General features: G+C 40.7%; 1 pseudogene; it reads right to left on the bottom strand.

Moving 5' to 3' along the window:
• Positions 1-344: 344 nt before the first annotated feature.
• On the bottom strand, positions 345-961 carry LOC6603851 (annotated as a pseudogene).
• Positions 962-24,070: the final 23,109 nt, after the last annotated feature.

Raw genomic sequence — 24,070 nt, 5'->3', positions numbered from 1 at the left:
AATTTTGTGTTCGTGTGTGGCATCGTCAAAAAACACAGTAAAAAATATATATAACATTGGATTCCCGTTAGAGATTGATTACTTGGCCAAACGTGGGGCCGTATCCTTGCAAATCGTCAGAGCAATAAACTCCACCAGTGTTCGGGTCGGGCGGCCGGCCATTCCCTTGCGCAGATACTCGTATTCGAAGCCCTTTGTCACCATAACATTTGTGGCATCCTTTGAGGGAGAAAGTCCATAAGCTCTGCGCCCAAACAAAGCGCCCCACAATACTCACAATATGCATCCACTGGGGCACAAACTCACGGAGAAAGGCAGCGGCCTTGCAGGGACGTCCACCTCGGTCAATGCCATAGTTCTGCACATCGTCCCCCGGCACGCACGGCCTTGCTGTAATATTTCCACAATGGGAAGCGCCACACACGATCTCCGGTATGCATGCTGGCGTGCTTGATCTGCTGCCACAGGATCTCCGAGTTGGTAAAGACCCCCGCAGCCGACTCATCCAGGGCCTGGCGCATGTAGCCCGAGCAGGTGCCGACGTCAATGATGCACTTGGGACAGAAGTTTTGCGCATACAGCAGGGCGTCTGCCAGGACCAGTACATCCTCGTGATCGGTGCACTGGATCTCGATGGTCTTGCTGTTCATGGACTCGACCATGTCCCCAGTACGGACCGAATTGCAGCCCACTACGTTTTCACAAAGAGGTATCAGGCCGCGAATGTTGACCTAAGAACAGCATTATTATTCAAGGAGATATCATTTCTGTCCTGAGTACTTACCGGTAAACGCAGGCCAGCCACAGCTCGACAACAGGCCACCACAACGGCGGCCCCGGTCATGTCGCCACGCATATGGAAGAGCTCACGTTTCTCTTTCAGGCACAATCCTCCAGCATCGTAAGTCACGCCTTGGCCCACCAGCACAATGGGGCGCTCCTCGGCACAGGAGTACTCCATATCTTGTAACATGTAAACATATCTATGTATGTATATCTTTGACAAATGGCAAAATGACAAATACCATGGCCATGGTACTCAAATAGATGTGGCTCTGGATGAGTGTAACTTCCAGAAGGAAGCCTTTTCGTCCTATGAGCGTCCTTGATGAGCACCTAGATATCAGAGACCATGAAAGCTAGAGTCAACCAAATTGTATATCCAGACACCTGGACCCGTCCGCCCCCACAAAGACCAAAAATCTGTGGCATTCACAATTAACGCAGAATCGTAGAGAACGCCATATTTACTAGACTGTCAAATGTGGATGAGATCGGATCGTTATTATAGCCATAACGACCAAATCGCCTTCCACGCGCTTACTCATTCTCTCTCGATCTCTCTATCCATCTCACACACTCTTTCTCGTGCAGTGTGTTCGCTCTGGCGGAGGGAAGCGAGACAGAACGGCGGGCTTTTGTGTAAGAAAGAGAGAGAGGGGGAAAAGTTCCACTCTCCTATCTCATGACAAGTGCGAGCATAATTCAGAGTTTACTTCGTTCCCGCTCGTTAAAGAATCTTTTTTGTATAAGTGGGTGATAAAAAAGAAAGGTTTTTAAAATCAAAACGTTAGAGAATACAATTTATTTGGCATACGCCTAACTTTTAAAATATTTCAGCGAAAAATAAGCTTTAATTTTACAATAAGGCATTGCCGTTACAAAGTGCCGTGACTAAATGATTCCTTTAAAGTTTCGATACTGCATCATTAATTCCTGAAAATTTAGAATAGTTTTTCTAAAATAAAGAGACCGAAAAACTTGGGTGACTGCAAATTTGTATTTTACGACGACGAAAAAAAAAGGAGTGCGTGCGTTCGTTTTCATAGATTTTTCTCGACTTCTCTTCATATATTCAAACAATTTCTTCTGCGCCTATCTTACCTACGGTGGCAAAGCGGGGCGAATTCGACAAGAGCGAGAGAGCGAGCTTTTATTGCGCTCCCGCTTTGCCCTAGCCTAACTTACACTAGACTTCATAAAATACGATCCTAATAACAATTATTATACGCCAAATGGCGCTACACCGGCCCCGTTGAAGGACTGGAAGGCTTCAAACCAGTGGCAGAAGAGCCAACTTGTGGATTGGCCTCCTGAACGTGGCTCCGCTGCTCGTCCTTAGGTCGACCACTCTGACCCTTCCGTCCTGCCCGGCGGTTGTTCCGACCACCCTTCCGAGGAGCCCCTGTTGAGGGGGCAGGTTGTCCTCGGCGACGATTACGAGGTCGCCTTCCTTGATGTTTGGTTCCTCCTGGTGCCACTTGAATCTTATTTGCAATCCCAGCACATACTCCCGGGACCATCGCTGCCAGAACATTTGCCTGGCTGACGAGACAAGCCGCCATCGCTTTAAGCAGCTCAGACCCTCCTGGTCCGTAGTCCTGGGTGCTGGGGGTGCGATGAGCGGCCCGCCTGTCAGCAGGTGCCCGGGAGTCAGCATGTCTCCGTCGCTCGGGTCTGGGCTTAGGGGTCCTAGCGGGCGCGAGTTGAGTACCGCCTCGATCCCGACCAGCACGGTCTCCAGCTCCTCTGCGGTGAGGAGAGCGCTTCCGACTGCCCGTAGGCCCTTGGCAGACTTCACACCGGCCTCCCAAAGTCCGCCCATGTGCGGTGCTCGAGGCGGTATGAAGGCAAACTCGCACCCGCTTCTTGACGCAAATTCGCGTATCGCGTCCGCTTCCGCCTCCATCTTCCTCCGCAGTTCGCTGAAGTGGCGACTTGCTCCGACGAAATTTGTCGCGTTGTCGCAGTTCACGCGTTGCGGACATCCTCGACGACCGACGAACCTTTGGAATGCCAACAAGAAGGAATTAGTCGTCAAATCGGAGACAATTTCTAAATGAACCGCCTTGGACGCAAAACAGACAAATAACGCTATGTAGGACTTATAAGGGGGCCTTCCACGAATTTTCAGAGTCGTATAGACTGGGCCACAAAAATCAACGCCACATACTGAAAATGGGCGGAGAGCACGGAGCCGGTCTGCGGGTAAGTTGCCCATCATTTGGGTCTGGAGTAGCGGCTTGCATTTAAAGCAACGAATACACGACCTAACTGTCGCCCTGCAGACCGCCTGAGCATTCACTATCCAAATGCGCTGTCTAAGGATACTCACGAGTGCTCGTGGGCCGGCATGAAAATTCGTTTGATGCAGATAGCGAACGTATGTCTGCACAAACTGCGAGCGTTTTGTCAATTACAAAGGAAACTTGGCATTATATGACATAGGAGCGTTAACTAGTCGCCCCCCAACTCGCAACAACGAAAAAGAGCACCATGTCCCAGCCTCTTCATGGATGAAGGGATTCAAGCGCTGAAGACTGGGGCCTAACTTGGTGCCTTTACGAACCCTTTCAATATCTTCTTGAGACTCATTTTTCTGTGTTATTTCGACTATTTTTAGAAACGCCTCGTCGTATTCTACGGATGACGGAATTTTTCCAAAGTTGAGACTTTTGTCTTTGCATTTTCGGATGAAGCGGAACACGAAAACGAACACTCTTAGCAGTTTGAGGTGTGACGAGTATCCCTCGATTACATCCACTAAGTAATTTGGCTTGGCCGCGACGGTCAGTCCGACCGATTTCTTCCGACTTTCCATCTGTATCTCTTCTTCGGAAAGCTCGAAGTGTGAATTTCTGGGCCAGCTCTCTTCTTCAAACTTTAAGAACTCTGGTCCTCCAAACCAGATCGACTGCACGATTTCCTCTACGTCACAACCTCTCGAAACTATGTCTGCTGGGTTCTGTTTTGTTGGCACATGCCGCCACGTAGCTTCACTTGACCACTCTTGAATCTCCGCTACTCGGTTCGCAACGAATGTTGACAACGACGAAGGGTGGGATCTGATCCAATGAAGAGTAACTTCTGAATCTGACCAGAATATCACGTTCTCAATTGGAACCTTGAGCAGTGATTTGATTCGGTGACAAAGGTCTGCTAGAAGGTGAGCGGCACATAACTCAAGCCTTGGGAGCGTTTTCGTCTTGGGTGCCGCTACTTTCGACTTTGCAGTCAACAAGGAGACCTCGAAACCTTCTGCAGTCTTTCTACGGATATAGACGCAGGCTCCATAAGCTCTCATGGATGCGTCGGCAAAGGAATGTACTTGAATCGGTGACATGAGATCAGTATGCACAAATCGAGGTATGGTAATCTTCTCCAACTGACCCAAGGATTCTTATAATAAGTTCCATGCTGTTTCCAAGTTCATTGGAATTGACTCATCCCAACCTAGCTTGTTAAGCCAAAGCTCCTGCAGTAGGATCTTTCCCTTAATTACTAAAGGACTTAACAAGCCAAGGGGGTCAAACAGCTTTGATGTCACCGATAATATGTTCCGTTTTGTCGCTCGGAGACCGATAACTGACGTGTCAATTTGGAACTTAAAGACGTCTTCGTGTGGCAGCCACGATATTCCTAACGCCTTAGTTGACTCTGAGTCCGAGATCGTTATCGGTTTAACTGTGCTCTCGGATGCGGTGACCTCAGGTGAGTTCGAAAACCATTTAGTCAATTCAAACCCAGCGGCTTGAAGAACCTGAGCCACATCAGACTTAATTGTCTTTAACTCCTCTACGCAACCAGCACCAGTCAACATGTCATCGACATAGAAGTCGGAGTCAATAACTTCAGCAGCTTTAGGGAATGAGAGTTTTGCAGACTCACTCAACCTCTTCAAACACTGAATAGCCAAAAATGGGGCTGGTACAGTCCAGAGTATGGAACATCACGGATAAGCACAGTTTTCTTTTGGTAATGCTTAAAAGTGCAGATACATAGTAACTCCGAAAGTGGATCGTAAGCTGCAAGCTTTCCGAAAAGCTTTCTAAAGAGAGTCGGCGCGCAGCGCACGCATTTAAGCGAAAGACGTCACGTTTACCTTGACCCAAGAGAGTAGCGTAGCGTAGGGAGAGCATAGCTTAAAAGCTTGACCAAAATTTCGCTCAATTGGGCGAAAGATCATCCGATTATGCAGTTAAAGTTCCTAAGATCATCCGATTATGCAGTTAAAGTTTCCAAATATCATCCGATCTTCGAGCTTTTGGTTCGGTACCGCTTAGCTGAACTTGCAGAAGTTGGGCTGGAGTTATTGACTGAGAATCGATTGATTAAAGCGGACGTAAACACGTCGGGATTTAATAAATAAATATATATATAGTTAAATATGCGACACTGCAGTTTGCGTTTTAAAAAAAGATTTTATTCTTTCACTTAAACTTAGTGCACATTGATTAGTTATTTCCCCGACGATGACTGATGTCCGGTGTCTTGAATGGAATTAACTTTTGTTGAATTCTCCGACGGTGTCGCGATTGACGTTTGTCTTGAACAGAACTGATTTGCCTTCCCAAATGTAGACTATTTATATCATGATGCTCGGCTTGGGATTCGGATTTGGATTCGGAGGCGTTGGCTTCGACTTCGGCTTCGGAGATGGAGTACGTGACTCGATCGATATGTGATGAAAGACTTCCGCTGCGTATGATCGGTGTTGCATTACTTGGGGGTGGCTGAGAATAGGGCCTCTGATTGGTCAGCTACGATGGCGTGGTTCTTGAGAATCGATTAGTAATTGATCTCTGAAGAGTGGCGTGATTCTAGTGCTGCAGGATTTTAGTGCGGCTGGATTCTAATGCGGCATCTATTGTTTTATGTTCCACTTCTAGCTTAGGGTGTTTGTTTACATTGCCTGCAATCGGCTACGCGTGGTCCATTTCGATCGTGAGATTGTTTATGGGGTTTCGGAGCTGAGAGTGTCGGATTGTTTATAGTAGTGTCGGATTGTTTATAGTATTGTGGGTGCAGGGTAATAGACATAGACAAGGGTATGCGGAGCATGGACTATAGATATGTCACTCCCCCATTGTTAGATTTAAGCCTGTCCTCAGGCGATTATCCTTGGATATAGTTCAGGAGCGTCTAAAATTGTGCCTGCTGGGGATTCGTCTTCGTCTAAGGATGTTTCTATGTGCGGGTCGGTTTTAGGCTCATTGCTTTTACTTAGACTAAACAATTTGTAGATTAATCCTATTATGATTATGACAAATAGTAGTATTAAGCTTACATGTAATACATTATTTAATTGCGTATTTTCTATTACGATTTCTTTGGTTTGCAAATAAGACAGTGGTTTAATTTTTGTTACGTTATTGTTGATGTATATGCTCTGTGCAAATTCTGGTATTGAGTTGGATATTAAGAATTCGTTTAATTGTACGCTGCAATTATGTATTTTTATACCCGATACTCAAAATGAGTATTGGGGTATATTAGATATGTGGTAAAAGTGGATGTGTGTAACGTCCAGAAGTATATATATTCTTGATCAGCATCAATAGCCGAGTCGATTGAGCCCTGTCTGTCTGTCCGTCCGTCCGTCTGTCCGTCCACTTCAGCGCCTAGTGCTCAAAGACTATAAGAGCTAGAGCAACGATGTTTTGGATCCAGACTTCTGTGATATGTCACTGCTACAAAAATATTTCAAAACTTTGCCCCGCCCATTTCCGCCCCCACAAAGGGCGAAAATCTGTGGCATCCACAATTTTAAAGATACGAGAATACCAAAAACGCAGAATCGTAGAGAATGACGATATCTTTTAGACTACGGAATCTGAATTGGATCGTATTATTATTATAGCCAGCATCAAAAAAACAATTTCATTTTTTCTCGCCCTGTCTCTCTCTAACACACACGTAGCATAGGCGGCTTTGCTTAGAGTAAAACATTAGCGCCTAGATCTCAGAGACTATAAAAGCTAGAGCAACCAAATTTGGTATCCACACTCCTAATATATCAGACCGAGACGAGTTTGTTTCAAAATTTCGCCACACCCCCTTCCGCCCCCGCAAAGGATGCAAATCTGGGGATATTCACAAATCTCAGAGAGTATTAAGGCTAGAGTAACCAAATTTACTCCGTACTCCTGTTAGATCTCACTATAAAACGTATATCTCAAAATTTCGCCCCACCCCCTTCCGCCCACACAAAGGACGAAAATCTGTTGCATCAACAATATTGCACATTCGAGAAAACTAAAAACGCAGAATCATAAATAATGACCATATCTATCAGGTTGCTGAATCTGGATCAGATCAGATCATTTTTATAGCCAAAAGGAACAAATCAATTTGCAGTGGCTACGCAGCGCCCGACGTCACGCTCAGACTGATTTTCTGTGTCGTTTAATATTAGCGGCGTCTGCCGGAGGAGAGCCATACTGACTTAGTATCGGGTATAACCGTAGAGTTGCGGTGTCCGCAGCAACTCACAACGTTCCCCCTCGTTATTAATGCGTTACCTTCTACTTTTATTTCTTGATTTAGGCAATCTTGGTTTAATAAGGTTTTTGGTAATTTCCAAGTTAACAATATATTGGGTTCTATGAAATTTATTTGAAAGTTTTGGTGTGCCTTGGTGTTTGGACATTTTGTTTCTACTTGTTTGACTATTCCTGAAATACATTCGTCATTTATTTTTCGTTTTGATTCTTTTTCATATACCTCGTTTTATAGAATGTAATAATTGTTTTGCGTTAGGTCAGTGAGGATGTTATTATCTTCATCTGGATATGGAACAATTTTAAGTATAGGAATATTTCTGATCTCTCGTGGGATGTTGGAAATTATTAGTATTTCGTTAGTGTCTGATTTCAACCAGGTAGATGTTTTAATATTTAATAATTTCTCTGAATCGATGTGTTTCAGGTAATCCTGCCTCAATAATTTTGGATTAAAGATACCTAATCTTGTTAGCTGCATGCCTAATTCAATATCCTCTATGTACTCAGTAAAATGTTGAAGGTTAAATATTAATATTTCTAGTTGTTTATTTCTGTCATTATCTTTGTTTAATTTATTGACAACTTCTATGCCGGAATTTACTGCTTGAATTACTAAGTTTAATTCGTTAACTTGAACACTGTGGCTAGCCAGATTGTCTAATTTCCCTTCTAATTCGACCTTATCATCTTGATCTAACGTTCCAAATAGATATTTATATATTGTGCCTACTGCATTTATAAGGCCTCTTCTGTTTCTTTTGGCTATTTTTATGCCGTTGAATTCACGTTGCAATTTCTCGACTAAATATTGAACTTGGATTTCGTTATCAAATTGGGTTGCCTGTTCTAGTAAACTCTGATATGTTTCATCTGTTTTTGTTATTATACCCGATACTCAAAATGAGTATTGGGGTATATTAGATTTGTGGTAAAAGTGGATGTGTGTAACGTCCAGAAGGAATCGTTTCCGACCCCATAAAGTATATATATTCTTGATCAGCATCAATAGCCGAGTCGATTGAGCCATGTCTGTCTGTCCGTCTGTCCGTCTGTCCGTCCGTCCGTCTGTCCGTCTGTCCGTCCCCTTCAGCGCCTAATGCTCAAAGACTATAAGAGCTAGAGCAACGATGTTTTGGATCCAGACTTCTGTGATATGTCACTGCTACAAAAATATTTCAAAACTTTGCCCCGCCCACTTCCGCCCCCACAACGGGCGAAAATCTGTGGCATCCACAATTTTAAAGATACGAGAAAACAAAAAACGCAGAATCGTAGAGAATGACCATATCTTTTAGACTGCAGAATCTGAATTGGATCGTATTACTATTATAGCCAGCATCAAGAAAACAATTTCATTTTTTCTCGCCCTGTCTCTCTCTAACACACAGGTAGCATAGGCGGCTTTGCTTAGAGTAAAACATTAGCGCCTATATCTCAGAGACTATAAAAGCTAGAGCAACCAAATTTGGTATCCACACTCCTAATATATCAGACCGAGACGAGTTTGTTTCAAAATTTCGCCACACCCCCTTCCGCCCCCGCAAAGGATGCAAATCTGGGGATATTCACAAATCTCAAAGACTATTAACGCTAGAGTAACGAAATTTGGAATCCGCACTTCGCTTAGATCTCACTATAAAACGTGTATCTCAAAATTTCGCCCCACCCCCTTCCGCCCACACAAAGGACGAAAATCTGTTGCATCCACAATATTGCAGATTCGAGAAAACTAAAAACGGGGAATCATAGATAACGACCATATCTATCAGATTGCTGAATCTGGATCAGATCAGATAATTTTTGTAGCCAAAAGGAACAAATCAATTTGCAGTGGCTACGCAGCGCGTGACATCACGCTCAGACTGATTTTCTGTCTCTCTCGCACGCACTCTTTGTCGTGTCGTTTAATATTAGCGGCGTCTGCCGGAGGAAAGCCATACTGACTTAGTATCGGGTATAACTGTAGAGTTGCGGTGTCCGCAGCAACTCACAACGTTCCCCCTCGTATTAATTGTTAGATAGTGGCATTCATAATTAATGGGTATGTTAATGGTATTCGTTTTGAATATGTGATATCCATTCCTTGAGTTGATGGGATCTATCTCTATATTCTGTCCGGTAGCTTGTAGGACGGTGAACATTAGTAAGATTATAATCTTAATTATGTTGTTGCTCCGGATTCCCAGTACTCTGTTCGGGTACTCTGCAATTATTGTATTTACTTGTATTCGATTTCTTCTTTCTTTTGAATTTTGTTTTATAGTGGGTGATTTTTCACCCTCTATTTTTCTCTTCAAAGTGCTTTTCGTCTACCTGCCTGATTTCACCCGCCCTTTTGAAAGGATTTGTTACCTTAGACTTAACTAGAGGTGATAGTTTATAGCGGGTATCTACTTCATACTCTAAGCGGTTTTTATTTAATTGAGTGATTTTATTCACTTTATTTAGTTGGGTGTCATAATAGGGTGAGCCTGCATAAATGAATATATCAGCTGGTGTCCTATTTGTGGTATTATGTTTGGTTTTATTATTATAAGTATAAAGAATTAATTCAAACTTCGTGAATCTATCTTCTGGGTTATCCTCGCTAGCTATTATTCTTAATTTTTCATTTACTGTTTTATGAAATCTTTCTACGTCAGATATTCCATTTTTGCTGGAAGTGATCTCTATTTTGACATTTTCCGCATTCAACCATGCTTGCAATGCTGCGCACATAAAGGCTGAATCTTTGTCGGCTTTAATTCCCTGTGGCTTGCCCATTTCGTTAATGACTTTTATGATGGCTCTCTTTGTTTCTAACCAGTCACGACTCTTAACTTCTACAAGGGTAGCGAATTTAGAATATACATCAATGCATGATAGGAATTGTTGATTGCCTACCAGATAAAATCCATGACATACTTTTCTCTGATATTTTGTATTTCAGGGGTGATTTCGAAGGTTAGATTGGTGTTACGATGCTCTGTTTTAGCAACGTTGCACGTAGGACATTCATTGATAATATTTTGGATTAATTTTTGATAATCGGGGTAGTAGAATTTTCCTTTAAACCAATTAGTGGTCTTTTCGATACCTGGGTGAAGAAGCTCTTTATGCTTCTTCAATATTTGTTCCTTGAATTCGGAGTAGTTCGGAATATCTATGAGTTTGGTACTGGATTTAATCAGTTTTGTGAAGTGATTTGGACTGATTATCTCGAGGAATGCCTTTTGGAACAGTGGGAAGTCTACTTCGTTATGGAAATATAGTGCACTCTTTTTGGTACTCACATATTCCATTATTATATCTTTCGCTAATGACTCTGTCATTTCAGTATATGTGATTTTTATCAGTATCTTGTGGAAATAGTGGGATGTTTCTACCTTATCCTCATTACCTTTAATCAGTTCTATTTGCCTATTATAGTAATTGATTGGTCGCTCTGTAAGTGGAATATAATTTGTATTATCTTCTTGCGCGCTATGGACCGTTGCACAATCACTATTAATGGTTTTCCCGAGTAGGTTTTCGTTAATCTTTACTCTTGATAGCGCATCGGCTACATGGTTCTCCTTTCCTGGTAAATATTTTATTTTGAAGTCAAATTCATTTAATTTGATCTTCCATCGTTGTAGCTTCATATTTGGCTCCTTGAGGTTATTCAACCAAATCAAGGGTTTGTGATCACTTAATATCTCAAACGTTCTACCAAACAGGTATGATCTGAAATACTTAGTTGCCCAAACTATAGCTAGTAATTCCCTTTCTATTGCTGAATAATTGATTTCATGTTCGTTTAAGGTTCTACTTGCATAGCAAATTGGTTTGTGGTCTTGCGACAACACTGCTCCTAATGCAATGTTACTTGCATCGGTTGTTACCGTGAACATTTTGTTGAAATCTGGGAATGCGAGGATGGGGTCTGAGGTGATAAGTATTTTCAACTTTTCGAAGGCCTCGACGTATTTTTCCTCGGTTGGGTCTATGACTGCTCGTTTCTTTAATTTGAGTGTCATTGGTATTGCTATATTAGCAAAATTGGGAATGAATTTCCTATAAAATCCACATAAACCTATGAATGATTTTATTTTTGTGGTTGTATTGGGTATTGGGAAGTTTATTATGGCGGATATTTTCTTTGGATTAGGAACTATGCCGTTAGTTGTTACTACATGGCCTAGGAATTCCGTTTCTTTCTTAAGGAATTCACACTTATCCATTTGAAGTTTGAGGTTTGCATCTCTCAACTTTCCAAAGACCCTTTTAAGAGACAACAAATGTTCTTCCAATGATGTGGAATAGATAATGATGTCGTCTAGATACACAAGGCAATCTTTGAAAATTAAATCTTCTAACAGATTGTTCATGCATCTTTGGAATGTGGCGGGGGCAGTGGTTAGCCCAAAAGGCATATGAGTGAACTCGTAATGACCATGCTTCGTGGAGAAAGCTGTTTTTGGGATTGAGCTAGGTTCCATGGGAATTTGATGGAATCCCTTAGCTAGATCGATTGTTGTAAAATATTGGCACCTACCTAGTTTATCTAGGATTTCGTCCATTCTGGATGTAGGAAATTTGTCCTTGATTGTCACCTCGTTTAGACTTCTATAATCTACTACCATACGATATTTCTGCTTTCCTGAAGCATCTATCTTCTTTGGTATCATAGCAATGGGTGCACAATAGGGAGAATTCGACTTACGAATGATTCCCTGTCTAATCATATCTTTTATTTGTTGGGTCACTTCCTGATCGTGTATTTGAGCATATTTATATGGTCGACGATATACAGGATCTTCGTGGTGGGTTTTAATTTCGTGCTTTATAGTACTAGTGAAGGTCAAAATGTCACCTTCTTTATACTGCACGTCCTTAAATTCATAGAGAACTTTCTTTAGTTTCTCCTTTTCTTCGTCATTTAAATATTCCAACCTTAGCTGGTTACATTCCCTTAATTCATTCTCTAATGCGGAAGCGAAGTATTGCTCTCCTTCAGGAGATGGATCAAGGCACTTGGGTGTAGTTATATCTTCCTTTGAAGATGACTTATCACCTTTGTGTGCGGTCTTGCCGTCGGCAATTGCTTCTCCACTTTGGATGATTGGGTATGACCTTTCTCCTAACGTTACCGTTTCGTTTCGGTAATCGATGACGGCTTTGCTGGCCATCAAATATTCTCTGCCTAAGAGTTAGTCATAATTTTCAGAAAAATTATGAATATAACATTTTTGTTTTGTCGGACAGTTTTTGGTTGCATTACGTGTAATGCTCTGAGTCAGACGGACGGGTCCTTTGATGGTATGGACGGTGAGGTTGTCGCTATCGACTTTGGAATCTGTATAGTTTTCTTTTATTATATTTATCGACGATCCCGAGTCCGCGATACCTCTTAACTTTTTATTATTTACAATTATTTCTATATATGGTCCTCCTCGATTTCTTCCGAGGCACTCTGCTGAAAATTTACATCCATTTTCATATGTCCACTTTGGCTTTCCCTAGATCGTTTGACTGGCTGATTCGGTGCACTGCTACCTGCCTGAGTCTGGTTAATTTGATAGTTAGTGGGATTCTGTGCTCTGCCCTGGTTTAAGGAATTTCTAAATTCATTAAATAATCCTTTATTATTTACTGCATTATTTCCTGAATTATTTCGATTCGTTCCATGATTATTTCTGGAAGTACTTGGGCTTTGATTGTTATAATCATTACTACTATAGCGAGGGTAATAAGTTCCAACGTTCCTACGATTGTTATTTCCGTTTCTTGAGTGTTCGTGATTCTTGTTATCATTTACGAAATTTTCGTAGATTCCTAACTATTGAGCTGATTTTTCTAGTTTAGCCATAGTAGAAATGTCCTTCTTTGCTAAGATAATGAACAGTCTATTGGGTAGAGCATCTTCTATGGTATGTCTGGTGGCATTTTCCAGAGCGTTTTTAAAGATTATCTTATTTTCTGCGCTAGTTTCCAGATTTAGTTTGCTTATTATAACATTGGACTTAATTTCTAGTTCCTCTATGAACTTACGAATACTCCCATTGAATTTGGTATCGTGTAATTGTTGTAGTAGCGTCTCGTATGGAGTGTGGTTGTTGAATTTGCTGATTAGGGCTTCCTTTAGATCACTCCAGGTGTTGGGTTGAAGGCTCTGTGATAAAAGTTGTGCACGTCCGCACAGTTGACCCTCAGTGGCTCCGTACATGATGCTTTGTTGTCGGAGGTCATCTATTGGGTACAATCCGGAGATGTACTCAATTCTGCTTATGAACGAACTTAGACGTTCTTGGCATCCGTCGTATGGTGGAATTTGCCTGATTGACTTCAAGGCTTGGTTCAGGTGTATTTCTGACAGCGGCATGTTGATTTCTTTTTATACCCGATACTCAAAATGATTATTGGGGTATATTAGATTTGTGGTAAAAGTGGATGTGTGTAACGTCCAGAAGGAATCGTTTCCGACCCTATAAAGTATATATATTCTTGATCAGCATCAATAGCCGAGTCGATTGAGCCCTGTCTGTCTGTCCGTCCACTTCAGCGCCTAGTGCTCAAAGACTATAAGAGCTAGAGCAACGATGTTTTGGATCCAGACTTCTGTGATATGTCACTGCTACAAAAATATCTCAAAACTTTGCCCCGCCCACTTCCGCCCCCACAAAGGACGAAAATCTGTGGCATCCACAATTTTAAAGATACGAGAAAACAAAAAACGCAGAATCGTAGAGAATGACCATATCTTTTAGACTGCAGAATCTGAATTGGATCGTATTACTATTATAGCCAGCATCAAGAAAACAATTTCATTTTTTCTCGCCCTGTCTCTCTCTAACACACACGTAGCATAGGCGGCTTTGCTTAGAGTAAAACATTAGCGCCTAGATCTCAGAGACTATAAAAGCTAGTGCAACCAAATTTGGTATCCACACTCCTAATATATCGGACCGAGACGAGTTTGTTTCAAAATTTCGCCACACCCCCTTCCGCCCCCGCAAAGGATGCAAATCTGGGGATATTCACAAATCTCAGAGACTATTAAAGCTAGAGTAACCAAATTTAGTATCCGCACTCCTGTTAGATCTCACTATAAAACGTATATCTCAAAATTTCGCCCCACCCCCTTCCGCCCACACAAAGGACGAAAATCTGTTGCATCCACAATATTGCAAAATCGAGTAAACTAAAAACGCAGAATCATAGACAATGACCATATCTATCCGGTTGCCGAATCTGGATCAGATCGGATCATTTTTGTAGCCAAAAGCAAGAAATCAATTTTTAGTGGCTACGCAGCGCCCGACGTCACGCTCAGACTGATTTTCTGTCTCTCTCGCACGCACTCTTTGTCGTGTCGTTTAATATTAGCGGCGTCTGCCGGAGGAGAGCCATACTGACTTAGTATCGGGTATAACTGTAGAGTTGCGGTGTCCGCAGCAACTCACAACGTTCCCCCTCGTTTTATATATATAAAATAAATTTAAGTAAAATAACTACATTTAATTACGTTATTTTTCAAAAGGAGGATGTAGTATGTGCATATATTGAGTGTACACTGTACCCAATGGTTAACAATAAATGTATCAGCAACACATTGTTGCAGTACACAAACAAAACCACTTCAAGTGAGCGTGCAATATGATCGCCGCTTATGCGCTAAGCTAAGTCAGCATTCCCACGCTGACCACTTGAAGCATATATATATATACAGTTAAATATCCGCAACTCGATTTTAAGTTTTTTAACAAAGACTTTTATTTTACAACTTAAATATCTTTATGTCACAAGATTTAAATGAATTCCCCGACTTGACTTTCGGTCTGCTTGTCTCAAACGGAACTGATCTCTCTGCTGCTGGCTAGTTTCCATGAGCCCTTCTCTTGGAACTCCCGACTCTGGCTTCGGGCGTTGCTTTCCTCGGCTGCATCTTCGTGTCGGTGGCGTACGTGCCTGGATCGATATTTGGGGATGCGTCGGCTTTGATGAAAGGCATCCACTGCTGGCGATCGGTGTTGCATTACATGACGGAGCTAGGAATGTGATACTCCTTGGTTTTATGTCTAGCTTTGATTGGTCCTCATGAGTGGCGTGATTCTAAAGAATCGATTTCTCGAGAGTGGCGTGATTCTAATGTTGCTGAAACAATGTGGTCCATTGTTTATATTATGGGGGGCCCTAGCTTGGAGTATGGGAAGAAACAGTTATTGATTCTTGAGCGGGGTCCTGTTACTTGTATGGATGGGGTGGATGAATTGTACATAAACATAATGTGTATGGGATGTGGGGAATTATGGATATGTCACTCCCCCAACGTTTGTTATTAGCCTGTCCCTAGGCGATTACCCTCGGGTATAGTGACGGGGTGTCAAGTGCGGTGGCTGAGGTTGGTTCCTCTTCTGCTTCTATTATAGGGTTTATACATTTAACCGTGACTCTTTTAGAAGTTTTCGTAAATTTAACAGCTACATAACTTAGTAGTACTAATATAATTATGACAAATGAAATTAGTAGACTTATTTGTAATAGGTTACTATATGTGGTGTATTGCATAATTATTTCATTAGTTTGGACATACGACAGTGGTTTTATTTTAGTTATGTTGTTGTTGACATAAACATTCTGGGCAAAATCTAACATTGTGTTTGATATTGTAAATTCATTTAATTGGATTGAACAGTTGTAGATTTTTATAATGGTATTTCCTTCCGCTATGATTTCTTGGTTTACACAATTCTGATTTAGCGTTGTTTTTGGAAGATTCCACGTGATTAGTATATTGGGTTCAATAAAGTTTATTTGAAAGTTTTGAAAAGTTTTGGAATATGGACATTTAGTGGGAGTTTGCATTAAAATTCCTTTTATACAATTGTCATTGGTTTTCAATCTAGTTTCTTTAACAAATACTTCTTCATTTTTTATGTAGTACTTGTCGTATGTCATATCTGTTAACATGTTATTTAATTCGTCTGGATACGGAACGATTTTATAGATTGGTACTTTTGTAATGTCTTTGGGAATGTTGGAAATTATTAGAATTTCGTTGGTATCGGATTTTAGCCATGTGGAGGTTTTTATATTTAGTATTTTCTCAGAATTTATTTGTTCCAGGTAGTCTTGTTTTAATAATTTTGGATTAAATATACCGAGCCTAGTTAATTGCATACCTAGTTCTATATCTTCGATATATTCTGTGAAATGTTGTAGATTGAATATCAAAATTTCTATTTGTTGATTCCTGTCTTTTTCTTCATTTAGTTTGTTTATAACGTTTATTCCGCTATTAACTGCATCTATTACCAAATTTAGTTCATTCATTTGAATGCTATGGCTGGCTAAATTTTCTATTTTTTGTTCCAAATCGACTTTATCTTCCTGATCTAGTGTTCCAAAGAGATATTTGTAGGCTGTTCCTACTATATTGATTAGGCCTCTTTTATTTCTTTTGGTTATTTTTAGCCCGTTCATTTCTCTTTGCAATTTGTCTACTAGATATTTTATTTGGATTATGTCCTGGAATTTAGTGGCTTGCCTTAACAAATTTTGGTATAGTTCTTCGGTTTTAGTTACATTAACAGTTAGATAATGGTATTCGTAATTGATAGGTATGTTGATCGATCCAGTTTTGAATATCATATATCCGTTTTGGGATTTTATAGAATTTATTTCTATGTTTTGGCCCTGTGCCATTACGATGGTAATTATGAGGAAGATGAGGATTTTAATTGTGTTGAAGTTCGCCGATTCCATTAACTTCCTCGGTTTCTCTGGAATTATTATATTTGCTTCTATTAGATTTCTTCTTTTTCTTGAATTTTGATTTATAATGAGTTATTTTCCTACCCCTATTCTTTTCTTCATAATGTTTTTCGTCTACCTGTCTAATTTCACCCGTCCTTTTGAAAGGATTTGTTACCTTAGACTTAACTAGAGGTGATAGTTTATAGCGGGTATCTACTTCATACTCTATGCGGTTTTTATTTAATTGAGTGATTTTATTCACTTTATTTAGTTGTGTGTCATAATCAGGTGAGCCTGCATAAATGAATATATCAGCTGGTGTCCTATTTGTGGTATTATGTTTGGTTTTATGATTATAAGTATAAAGAATTAATTCGAAACTTCGTGAATCTATCTTCTGTGTTATCCTCGCTAGATATTATTCTTAATTTTTCATTTACTGTTTTATGAAATCTTTCTACGTCAGATATTCCATTTTTGCTGGAAGTGATCTCTATTTTGACGTTTTCCGCATTCAGCCATGCTTGCAATGCTGTGCACATAAAAGCTGAATCTTTATCGGCTTTGATTTCAATTGGTTTGCCCATCTCGTTAAAAACTTTCATGATGGCTCTTTTTGCTTCTAACCAGTCACGACTTTTTACTTCTACAAGAGTGGCAAACTTCGAGTATACGTCAATACATGATAGGAACTGTTGGTTACCAACCATATAGAAATCCATGACGTATTTCTCTCTGATGTTCAGTATTTCCGGTGTAGTTTCGAATGCCAACTTCGTATTTCTATGCTCTGTTTTGGCAATATTACAAGTAGGACATTCGTTTATGATGTTTTGGATTAGTTTTTGATAATCCGGGTAATAGTATTTTCCCTTAAACCAATTGACGGTTTTCTCTATCCCTGGATGGAGTAAGCCTTTATGATTCTTTAATATGGTTTCTTTAAATTCAGCGTAATTCTGAATATCTAGGAGTTTCGTGCTTGATTTAATAGCTTTGGTTATATTGTTAGAATTAATGATTTCTAAATAGGCTTTTTGGAATGGAGGAAAATCTGTTTCGTTATGGAAATATAATGCGCTCTTTTTGGTGCATAGATATTCCTTTATTATATCCTTCGCTAAGGTGTTAGTCATTTCCTTATACGTGATCTTGATGATTAGCTTGTGAAAATAACGAATTGTTTCTACCTTATCTTCATTGCCTTTTATTAGCTCAATTTGCCGATTGTAATAGTTAATTGGTCTTTCCGTGATAGCAATGTGATTTAGATTGTCTTCCTGTGCGCTATGTACAGTTGCACCAACGCTATTGGAAGCTTCTCCCAGGAGATTTTCATTAATCTTTACCCTTGATAAGGCATCAGCTACATGATTTTCTTTGCCTGGTAGATATTTCATTTTAAAATCAAACTCATTCAGTTTTATTTTCCACCTTTGTAATTTCATATTTGGCTCCTTGAGGTTGTTCAACCAAATCAAGGGTTTATGATCGCTTTGTATCTCGAATGTTCTACCGAACAGGTATGAACGGAAATACTTGGTTGCCCATACGATCGCTAATAATTCCTTTTCGATGGCTGAATAGTTTATTTCATGTTCATTTAGGGTTCTGCTAGCGTAGCAGATCGGTTTGTGTTCTTGTGACAAAACCGCTCCCAATGCTATGTTACTAGCGTCGGTTGTTACCGTGAACATTTTGTCAAAGTCTGGGAACGCAAGGATAGGGTCTGAGGTGATGAGTACTTTTAGTCTCTCAAATGCCTCGACGTACCTTTCTTCCTTGGGGTCTATGACAGCTCCTTTCTTTAGTTTGAGTGTCATGGGTTTTGCTATGTTTGCAAAATTAGGAATGAATTTCCTGTAGAACCCGCACAGACCTAAGAATGACTTTATTTGTTTAGTCGTTTCTGGTATTGGAAATTTGACAATGGCAGAGATTTTGCCTGGATTTGGTACTATTCCTTCAGTAGTGACTACATGACCTAGGAATTCAGTTTCCTTTTTCATGAATTCACATTTATCCATTTGTAGCTTCAAGTTGGCGTCTCTCAACTTTCCAAATACTCTCCTTAGTGACAACAAGTGTTCTTCCAATGAAGTGGAAAATATAATGATGTCATATAAGTATACAAAGCAATCTTTGAAGATTAACTCTTCTAGCAGATTGTTCATACATCTTTGGAAGGTAGCTGGGGCAGTGGTTAGCCCAAAGGGCATACGAGTGAACTCGTAATGTCCATGCTTAGTGGAGAACGCAGTTTTGGGGATTGAGCTAGGTTCCATGGGTATTTGATGGAAACCTTTTGCTAAATCGATTGTCGTAAAATACTGACATTTACCTAGTTTGTCTAGGATTTCATCCATTCTTGGAGTTGGGAATTTGTCCTTAACTGTTATTTCATTTAGACTTCTATAGTCTACTACCATTCGATATTTTTGCTTTCCTGAAGCATCTATCTTCTTCGGAATCATAGATATGGGCGAGCAGTAAGGAGAATTCGACTTTCGAATTATTCCCTGCCTGATCATATCTTTGATTTGCTGGTTTACCTCCTGATCATGTATCTGGGCATATTTGTATGGTCGTCTGTAGACCGGGTCTTCATGTTGAGTTTTGATCTCGTGCTTGATTGTACTTGTGAAAGTCAAATTGTCACCTTCTCTGTACTGCACATCCTTAAACTCATATAAGACCTTCTTTAACTCTTCCCTCTCTTCGTCGTTTAAGTGTTCCAATCTTAATTGATTACATTCCCTTAATTCACTGTCTAGAGCGGAAGCGAAGTATTGATCTCCCTCTGGAGATGGGTCAAGGCACTTAGGTGCGATCTTCTCTTCTTTTGTAGAGGGATCATTGCACTTCTGTGCGGTCTTGCCGGCTTCAATAGCTTCTCCACTCTGAATGATTGGGTACGACCTAGCTGCTAGTGTTACAGTGTCATTTCTGTAATCGATGACGGCTTTACTTGCCATCAAGTATTCTCTTCCTAATAAAATATCATAATTTTCGGAAAAGTTATGTATGTAGAAATTTTGTTCGGACGGACATGTTTTGTTCGCATTCCTCATTATACTCTTAGTTAAACGGACAGGTCCATTGATGGTATGGACCGTAAGGTTATCGTCTTTTATCTCGGAATCTGTGTAATTTTCTTTCATGATGTTGATCGATGATCCCGAGTCAGCGATACACCTTAATATTCTTTTATTAATGGTAATGTTTATATAGAGTCCTCCTCGGTTTCTTCCGAGGCGGCTTGATGAAAATTTACGTCCATCTTCGTTTGGCCACTCTGGCTCTCCCTCCCTCTTTTAGTAGGTTGGTTGGGTCCACTCCCACTAGCTTGGTTTTGAGATATTTGCTGATTGAATGGATTCTGAGCCCTACCTTGATTCAAGGAATTTTTGAACTCATTGTATAATCCAGGATTTTGGGAATTTTGATTTTGATTTGTTCGATTAGTCTGACCTGTTCCAGATGAACTCTGAGTTTGATTGTGATAGTTAGTAGTATTATAATTTGGATAATAGTTTCCAACATTCTTTCGATTTGATTGAGACGATTTCGATTGATCTTTATTTGTACCTGAATCTGTTGTACTAGCTTCGTACAATCCTTCTTCTTGTGCTGCCTTCTTAAGATTAGACAATGTGGTAATATCTTTTCTTGCTAAGGTCATGAACATTCTGTCAGGAAGTTTTCGAGTAATGACATCTTTAATTGTGTTGTTCAAAGCGTTTTTATAAATGACATTATTTTCTGGTATGTTTTCTAAGTTTAGCTTATTGTTTATTAATAATGCTTTTATCTCTAATTCTTCTATAAACTTACGAAGACTGCCGTTGAATCTGGTGGTGTATAGTTGTCGTAAGAGTTCTTCATATGGTGTGTGATTTTTGAACTCGTTGATCAGCGCCGTCTTCAGTTCGAGCCACGTGTTGGGTTGTATCATTTGCGATATGCGTTGTGCCTCTCCTGACAGTTGGATCTCGGTCGCTCCAAATAGGATCCTTTGTTGGCGAAGATCTTCAGTTGGATATAATCCGCATACATATTCGATTCGTTTGATAAATGAGCTTAGCTGTCCAGATGAACCGTCATAGGTAGGTATTTGTCGGATCGACAGCAGTGCCTGGTTCAAGTGGATTTCGCTCAATGATAGTGGTGGTAACGCCATGTTGTTGGTGTTGATTGGGTTTTGTTTTGTTGTAGTTTTTAACTTTATTTTGGTTCACTTGTAAGTTTTTTTGATTTTGTATTAAGTGTTTCACTGTCCTTGGTGATTCACTATCTCCGCTTACTTCAGTTCACTTAAATTAGTTTTGCAAATCGTATGTGCTTGCAGCACATAGGTTCTTTGGCGGATTTCACAATTTTATTAACAATTCCGGGATTACGTGATCACAGTAATTATAAATTACACAAGCTGACCATTACCGAAATATAGGTGTTAATTTTAAACGAAATCCTACCGACTGCGCCAGTTAAATATCCGCAACTCGATTTTAAGTTTTTTAACAAAGACTTTTATTTTACAACTTAAATATCTTTATGTCACAAGATTTAAATGAATTCCCCGACTTGACTTTCGGTCTGCTTGTCTCAAACGGAACTGATCTCTCTGCTGCTGGCTAGTTTCCAGCCCTTCTCTTGGAACTCCCGACTCTGGCTTCGGGCGTTGCTTTCCTCGGCTGCATCTTCGTGTCGGTGGCGTACGTGCCTGGATCGATATTTGGGGATGCGTCGGCTTTGATGAAAGGCATCCACTGCTGGCGATCGGTGTTGCATTACATGACGGAGCTAGGAATGTGATACTCCTTGGTTTTATGTCTAGCTTTGATTGGTCCTCATGAGTGGCGTGATTCTAAAGAATCGATTTCTCGAGAGTGGCTTGATTCTAATGTTGCTGAAACAATGTGGTCCATTGTTTATATTATGGGGGGCCCTAGCTTGGAGTATGGGAAGAAACAGTTATTGATTCTTGAGTGGGGTCCTGTTACTTGTGTGGATGGGGTGGATGAATTGTACATAAACATAATGTGTATGGGATGTGGGGAATTATGGATATGTCACTATACACATATGTACATACGGCTCTTGCCCTCTCGATTATGCTGATAAGACAAATATGTATGAAGCCGCTCCGCTGTTGGCGTAACCGGCAGCGCAGCTATGCGGTCTGAGTTATAAGAATAAATTCAATAAAGATATTCTAAAAACCGAAGTCAAACGGCACAGACGTGCCAGTGTTATAATTACCATAGTGACATATTACAACCCTGCACCCACAATACTATAAACAATCCGACACTACTATAAACAATCCGACACTCTCAGCTCCGAAACCCCATAAACAATCTCACTCTCGAAATGGACCACGTGTAACCGATTGCAGGCAATGTAAACAAACACCCTAAGCTAGAAGTGGAACATAAAACAATATATGCCGCATTAGAATCCAGCCGCACTAAAATCCAGCCGCACTAGAATCACGCCACTCTTCAGAGATCAATTACTAATCGATTCTCAAGAACCACGCCATCGTAGCTGACCAATCAGAGGCCCTATTCTCAGCCACCCCCAAGTAATGCAACACCGATCATACGCAGCGGAAGTCTTTCATCAAAAGCCGCCTTTCCCACATATCGATCGAGTCACGTACTCCATCTCCGAAGCCGAAGTCGAAGCCAACGCCTCCGAATCCAAATCCGAATCCCAAGCCGAGCATCATGATATAAATAGTCTACATTTGGGAAGGCAAATCAGTTCTGTTCAAGACAAACGTCAATCGCGACACCGTCGGAGAATTCAACAAAAGTTAATTCCATTCAAGACACCGGACATCAGTCATCGTCGGGGAAATAACTAATCAATGTGCTGTAAAACGATGTTCAATCCTTTTGTTGGATCGTTGGGGCTCAACCCTCCGATCTGTTTTATTGTGTTTTATGTTCTCAATTTTACAATTGTGTTTTGGGCTTTTGTAAGCCCAAAGCCGCGGAGCTGCGATGCCAGTGACGCCGGCAGCGGAGCGGCAGAACTATGTGTTCTTATCTCTTATATGTTAGTATGTATATGTGTGAATATGCTCAGCGCTGTTGGCAGCGAGAGCGCGAGGGAAGATATATGTGTGTATGCATGTAAATTAGTGCCTTCAAGTCATGGGAACATGCTGATGCTGCACTTGGGTCGCTCGAGGCATTCTTGAGTGAATCGTAATACGATCACCCAGAATGTCTGGGACTTTATTGTTACGTAAACACTGAAACAAAGTGTTACAGTGTGTATTCTTTAAGTACCGTCGATACAGTGGGTATTCGAAATAATGAATACTTTACTTTACTTTAATATGAACATACTACAGTGCACTAAGTTTAAGTGAAAGAATAAAATCTTTTTTTAAAACGCAAATTGCAGTGTCGCATATTTAACTGGCGCAGTCGGTAGGATCTCAGTTAAAAGTGAACTCTTTTTTTAAGACGATCAATTGGCGTAGTGACAGTTACAGTGCGTAATAACCTACAGTGATCAGAGAAAAAGTAACGCTAATACTAAAGAGATCCGCCAAAGAATCTAGACACGATTCAAACTCAATTAATATTAGAAACGAGGGGGAACGTTGTGAGTTGCTGCGGACACCGCAACTCTACGGTTATACCCGATACTAAGTCAGTATGGCTCTCCTCCGGCAGACGCCGCTAATATTAAAACGACACGACAGTCTGAGCGTGACGTCGGGCGCTGCGTAGCCACTGCAAATTGATTTGTTCCTTTTGGCTATAAAAATGATCTGATCTGATCCAGATTCAGCAACCTGATAGATATGGTCATTATTTATGATTCTGCGTTTTTAGTTTTCTCGAATGTGCAATATTGTTGATGCAACAGATTTTCGTCCTTTGTGTGGGCGGATGGGGGTGGGGCGAAATTTTGAGATATACGTTTTATAGTGAGATCTAACAGGAGTACGGACACTAAATTTGGTTACTCTAGCCTTAATACTCTCTGAGATTTGTGAATATCCCCAGATTTGCATCCTTTGCGGGGGCGGAAGGGGGTGTGGCGAA

Source organism: Drosophila persimilis, unplaced genomic scaffold, assembly GCF_003286085.1.
Source record: "Drosophila persimilis strain 14011-0111.01,24,50 unplaced genomic scaffold, DperRS2 tig00001568-arrow-arrow-pilon, whole genome shotgun sequence".
Classification (NCBI taxonomy): Eukaryota; Metazoa; Arthropoda; class Insecta; order Diptera; family Drosophilidae; genus Drosophila; species Drosophila persimilis.
Note: the sequence above shows the minus strand (reverse complement) of the source record. Positions and strands in the feature narration are given on the sequence as shown.